This window comes from Halichoerus grypus, chromosome 1 (assembly GCF_964656455.1).
Source record: "Halichoerus grypus chromosome 1, mHalGry1.hap1.1, whole genome shotgun sequence".
Lineage (NCBI taxonomy): Eukaryota > Metazoa > Chordata > Mammalia > Carnivora > Phocidae > Halichoerus > Halichoerus grypus.
The window spans coordinates 19,171,896-19,178,895 of record NC_135712.1 but is presented as its reverse complement, the minus strand read 5'-3'; the positions used below and the strand labels follow the sequence as shown (position 1 = coordinate 19,178,895).

Below are 7,000 nucleotides of genomic sequence, written 5' to 3'. Positions count from 1 at the left end.
AGCAGGAGAAGAGAAATAATAAAGATCAGAGCAGAAATCAATAGAAACCAAAAGAACAGTAGAACAGATCAATGAAACTAGGAGCTGGTTCTTTGAAAGAATTAATAAGATTGATAAACCCCTGGCCAGACTTATCAAAAAGAAAAGAGAAAGGACCTAAATAAATAAAATCATGAATGAAAGAGGAGAGATCACAACCAACACCAAAGAAATACAATTAGAAGGACATATTATGAGCAACTATATGCCAGCAAATTAGATAATCTGGAAGAAATGGATACATTTCTAGAGATGTATAAACTACCAAAACTGAACCAGGAAGAAATAGAAAACCTGAACAGACCTATAACCACTAAGGAAATTGAAGCAGTCATCAAAAATCTCCCAAAAAACAAGAGCCCAGGGCCAGATGGCTTCCCAGGGGAATTCTACCAAACATTTAAAGAAGAATTAATACCTATTCTTCTGAAACTGTTCCAAAAAATAGAAATGGAAAGAAAACTTCCAAACTCATTTTATGAAGCCAGCATTACCTTGATCCCAAAATCACACAAACACCCCATCAAAAAGGAGAATTACAGACCAATATCCCTGATGAACATGGATGCAAAAATTCTCACCAAAAGACTAGCCAATAGGATCCAACAGTACATTAAAAGGATTATTCACCACGACCAGGTGGGATTTATTCCTGGGCTGCAAGGTTGGTTCAACATCTGCAAATCAATCAATGTGTTACAATACATTAATAAAAGAAAGAACAAGAACCATATGATCCTCTCAATGGATGCAGAAAAAGCATTTGACAAAGTACAGCATCCTTTCTTGATTAAAACTCTTCAGAATGTAAGGATAGAGGGTACACACCTCAATATCATAAAAGCCATCTATGAAAAACCCACAACGAATATCATTCTCAATGGGAAAAAACTGAGAGCTTTCCCCCTAAGGTCAGGAACACGGCAAGGATGTCCACTATCACCACTGCTATTCAACATAGTATTAGAAGTCCTAGCCACAGCAATCAGACAACAAAAAGAAATAAAAGGCATCCGAATTGGCAGAGAAGAAGTCAAATTCTCACTCTTTGCAGATGATATGATACTTTATGTAAAACCCAAAAGACTCCACCCCAAAACTGCTAGAACTCATACAGGAATTCAGTAAAGTGGCAGGATAGAAAATCAATGCACAGAAATCAGTGGCATTTCTATACACCAACAAGACAGAAGAAAGAGAAATTAAGGAGTCGATCCCATTTACAATTGCACCCAAAACCCTAAGATACCTAGGAATAAATCTAACCAAAGAGGCAGAGAATCTGTACTCAGAAAACTATAAAATACTCATGCAAGAAATTGAGGAAGACACAAAGAAATGGAAAAACATTCCATGCTCATGGATTGGAAGAACAAATATTGTGAAGATGTCAATGCTACCTAGAGCAATCTACACATTTAATGCAATCCCTATCAAAATACCATCCACTTTTTTCAAAGAAATGGAACAAATAATCCTAAAATTTGTATGGAACCAGAAAAGACCCCAAATAGCCAGAAGAATGTTGAAAAAGAAAAGCAAAGCAGGTGGCATCACAATTCTGGACTTCAAGCTCTATTACAAAGCTGTAATCATCAAGACAGTATGGTACTGGCAGAAAAACAGACACATAGATCAATGGAACAGAATAGAGAGCCCAGAAATGGACCCTCAACTCTATGGTCAACTACTCTTTGACAAAGCAGGAAAGAATGTCCAATGGAAAAAAGACAGTCTCTTCAACAAATGGTGTTGGCAAAATTGGACAGCCACATGCAGAAGAATGAAACTGGACCATTTCCTTACACCACACGCAAAAATAGACTCAAAATGGTTGAAACACCTAAATGTGAGACAGGAGTCCATCAAAATCCTAAAGAAGAACACAGGCAGCAACCTCTTCGACCTCAGCCACAGCAACTTCTTCCTAGAAACATCGCCAAAGGCAAGGGAAGCAAGGGCAAAAATGAACTATTGGGACTTCATCAAGATAAAAAGCTTTTGCAAAGCAAAGGAAACAGTCAACAAAACCAAAAGACAACTGACAGAATGGGAGAAGATATTTGCAAATGACATATCCGATAAAGGGCTAGTATCCAAAATCTATAAAGAACTTATCAAACTTAACACCCAAAGAACAAACAATCCAATCAAGAAATGGGCAGAAGACATGAACAGACATTTTTCCAAAAAAGACATCCACATGGCCAACAGACACATGAAAAAGTGCTCAACATCACTCGGTATCTGGGAAATCCAAATCAAAACCTCAATGAGATACCACCTCACACCAGTCAGAATGGCTAAAATTAACAAGTCAGGAAATGACAGATGTTGGCGGGGATGCAGAGAAAGGGGAACCCTCCTACACTGTTGGTGGGAATGCAAGCTGGTGCAGCCACTCTGGAAAACAGTATGGAGGTTCCTCAAAAAGTTGAAAAATAGAGCTACCCTATGACCCAGCAATTGCACTACTGGGTATTTACCCCAAAGATACAAATGTAGTGATCATGCACCCCGATGTTTATAGCAGCAATGTCCACAATAGCCAAACTATGGAAAGAGCCAAAATGTCCATCAAAAGATGAATGGATAAAGAAGATGTGGTGTGTACACACACACACACACACACACACACACACACACACACAATGGAATATTATGCAGCCATCAAAAGGAATGAAATCTTGCCATTTGCAACGACGTGGATAGAACTAGAGGGTATTATGCTAAGCGAAATAAGTCAATCAGAGAAAGACATGTATCATATGATCTCACTGATATGAGGAATTCTTAATCTCAGGAAACAAACTGAGGGTTGCTGGAGTGGTGGGGTGTGGGAGGGATGGGGTGGTTGGGTGATAGACATTGGGGAGGGTATGTGGTATGGTGAGCGCTGTGAATTGTGTAAGACTGATGAATAACAGACCTGTAACTCTGAAACAAATAATACATTATATGTTTTAAAAAAAAGGATAGTAGGAAGGGAAAAATGAAGGGGGGGAAATCAGAGGGGAAAACGAACCATGAGAGACTATGGACTCTGAAAAACAAACTGAGGGTTCTAGAGGGGAGGGGGGTGGGAGGATGGGTTAGCCTGGTGATGGGTATTAAAGAGAGCATGTATTGAAAAAATAAAATAAAATAAAATCTGGAGCTTCCCCCCCCAAAAAAAGTAAATAAAGATAGTTTTTACTGGTAAAAAAATAAAGTAAAATACTTGAATAAAAGGGAATCTAAACTTTAATGATGGGGTCATTAGAAATGAATAAGATCATGACAATACATACAAACACTAGTGAAATTGTTTCAAAGTGGTACTCAAAAAACGATTTTTAGCCTTAAGTTTATTTAAAAGAGAAAGGAAGGGAGGGAGGGAGGGAGGGAAGGAGGGAAGAAGGCTGGTTAAAATTCAACTTAAAGAATCAGGAAAAGAACAATAAAACAAACCAAAATAAAGGAGAAGGAAGCATAAAGCTAAAAAAAGAACATAATGTAATATGGAAGAGAAAGTGATTCTTAGAAAGTAGATCCAAGAACTAGTTCTTTGGAAAAGACCAATGAAATACACAGACCTCAAGCAAGTCTAATGAAAGAAAACCACAAGAATTTAAATTTCACGTGAGCCTTGTTGGCCCCTGCATTCTCAGCACCAGAAGATTTCCTAGTACATATGGGTACTCTGTAGGTATTTGTTAAATAAAAAACATTAAAAATTTTTAAAGGCTACAGAAATAAATACAGAAGAAAATTTTTTAAATATTATATGGCAATACTACAAATCTTATAAAGCATTACACTCCTCAAAGACACAAAAGCAGACTTAAACTGATGGAAATATGCTAAATCCTATATTAGTCAGTCATGATGTCCAAACTGCCGTATAACAAATAACCTTGGTGCCTTAAAAATAGTAACCACATGTTTCTCACTACAGCAAATATTCTGGACTATCTTGGGCTCCAGACTCTGGAATTCAGGTTCTAAGTTCCAGGCTGCAGGATAAATACTAGGTTCAGTTCTACTCAGTGTGTCTTCTGTCTTCACCTTGAACCAGAGATTATTCACTGCATGCTCTTCTCATGACAGATCACAGACACAAAAGAAGCCAATCCATTTAAGGCACATTTAAAGCTTTTATATGCATTCATCCCTTAACGTTCCATTGTCTATAGGAAAACACTGGAGCAGTATCTTAGTTCAGTTCCAGGTGCTATAACAGAATATCAAACTGGGTGGCCTACCATAATAAACATTTATTTCTCATAGTTCTAGAGGCTAGAAGGCCAAAATCAGGGTGCCAGCATGGCCTGGTGAGTATCCTCTTTCCAGCTTATATATGGCTGCTTTCTTGCTGTAGCCTCACGTGGTGGGGAGAGAGATTATCTCTCATGTGCTTCTTGTTATAAAAGCACTAATCTCACTCATAAAGGCTCACGCTTCATGACCTAATCACCTTCCATAGGCCTCATCTCCAAATATCATCATTTTGGAGATCACAGCTTCAACATACACATTTTAGGGGGGACATAAATATTCAGCCCATAGCAGGCAGGAAAATAGACCACATCTACTCTAGTGTACTACATGGTTATATGCCAGAAGCAAGTGGTGATGGATTAAGAATAGCAATCCAACCTACCACAAAGCCCAACTTTATATATAATAAAAGATACACAAAATAGGACTACAGTCAGGTAACAAGTTTTAGCTATCCAATTGAGAAAAACCCTAAATATATTTTCTTGGTGAAGCTGTAGGGAAATAGGCATTCTCATACATTGGTAGCTAGAATGTAAAATGGTATAATCCTTCTGGAAAGGAATTTGACAATCTAGAAAAATTGTATATGCATATATCCTTTGACCCAGCAATTCCACATTTAGAAATCTATCCAAAAGACACACTGGCATGATTGTCAGTTTTATGTGTCAACTTGGCTAGACAATAGTCCCCAGTTATTCACTCAAACACTAATCTAGGTGTTACAGTGAAAGTATTTTGTAGATGTGATTAAAATCCATAATCCACTTACTTTTTTTTAAAGGAGAGAATTAATATTTTATTGTCACTTATAATCAGATGGCAGGTGGGTATGCAGTCTTCATACTTGATCTTTCCTTTTGTAAATGAAAAAAAAATCACAAGTTTTAAACAGCCAATGGCTGGTTATGTTATCAGAAAACATAATTAGATTAACTCATTCATGGTGGCTTCAAGTTTTCCCTTATTAGCTCCAGAAAACTCACCCACCTTTTGTCCCTTTTTTAAAACTGGAAGTTTGGCATGAATTGACTTCACATTCTGTAGCAACACCGTGACCATCATCCATGTGGACTTCAAGGAACACCATGTTGGAATACTTCTCAGAGAGGCAACGAGAGAAAGGCTTGATCATTTTGCAAGGCCCACACCACATGGCTGAGAAGTTAACTACTATAAGTTTATCTTCTGTACTGTTCAACTGTTCAACCTCCTGAAAAGCACACTTGTTCTCCATCTGCTCCACCATTTTGGCGGCTGGGGTCTGACAAGCAACCATGAATGTGGCTTCAAAAGGCGGAATGGAGATGGAAGAGCTCACAGGCAACTTCCTTTTATAGCAACTGGGGGGGTGGGGCATGCATGTTGGGGCGCCCCAGCCAGGCCCCGCCTCCTGAACCATAATCAGTTTAAGTTAAGTAAGGAAGTTTATCCTAGATAATTTGAGTGGACCCAATTCTTCCAGTTGGAAGTCCTTGGGAGCAGAGGCTTCCTTGAAGGATAAGAAATTCCACTTGTGGAATTGCTTGTGCCTAATATTTCTAGTCTGTCCTTCCTGCCAGCCTGCCCTGCAGATTTCAGACTTACCTAGCAAACTTCAACAATCTCTCAAGCCAATTGCTTGCAATAAATATCCTACTGATTCTGTTTCTCTGGTGGAATTCTGACTAGTAAAACTGGTAAAAATACCTCCAAATGACATAACACAAGAGTATTCCTTATACCACCATGTATAATTGTAAAACATTGAAAACCACTCAAATGTCCATCTATATGGGGACTGCAATGGAAGACTACTGCTATGGACTGAAAGCTTGTGTCCCTCCAAATTTCATGTTGAAACCCTAATCTCCAATGTGATTGTATTTGGAGATGGGGCTTTTAGGAGTTAAGTAGGTCATGAGGGTAGAACCCTTAGGATAAAATTAGAGCCCTTATAGGAAGAGACAGGAAAGAGCTTGCTTCCTCTCTCTGCCATGTGAGGACACAAGGAGAACATTGCCATCAAATACTGGATCTGCCGACAACCTTGATCTTGAACTTCCAGCCTCCAGAACTCTGGAGAAATTAATTTCTGTCATTTACTCACTCAGTCTATGGTATTTTGTTATAGAAACTTGAACTAAGACAACCATGCGTCTGTAATAAGGACTATCTCTATCTTCTGTTACGGTGTGATACCCAAGATATATTGTAAATTAAGAAAAACAAGATGAAGAAAAGTGTAGACAGCACACTGACATTTGTCTAAGAAAAGGAAGATGAGATACATAGTCACATAGATTCAAAATTGAAGGATAAATTATAAAAATATTTTTTAAGGAAAAGAAAGAAGCTAGTCTTTTCAAAATATACCTTGTTTTAGAAATTTGAGTTTGAAACCATGCAAATGAGTTATGAAAATAGATAAAATGAAAACAACTCAAACTAAAAAAGCAATACCTAAAAATTGAAAGTAAATTAAACAAATTAACTTAATTGTGTATTAAGTTAGTGGCAAACAGAGAGAAATTATTTCAAGTGATTTTAAGACAAGAGAGTTAGATTACACATCTCATGCGGGCTATATTCTTTGTGGGACAAAGAGAACTGAAAAAAATTATAAAGTATGAAGCTGTTTTCAGTAGTAACAGTACCACCAATAATATGGTTTTATACATTCTAGGGTGTGTGTGTGAGTGTGTTGGGATAAAGCAAA

General features: G+C 37.7%; 1 pseudogene; it reads right to left on the bottom strand.

The window, feature by feature from the left end:
* Positions 1-5,229: 5,229 nt before the first annotated feature.
* On the bottom strand, positions 5,230-5,551 carry LOC144379704 (thioredoxin pseudogene; annotated as a pseudogene).
* Between the last annotated feature and the right edge of the window lie 1,449 nt (positions 5,552-7,000).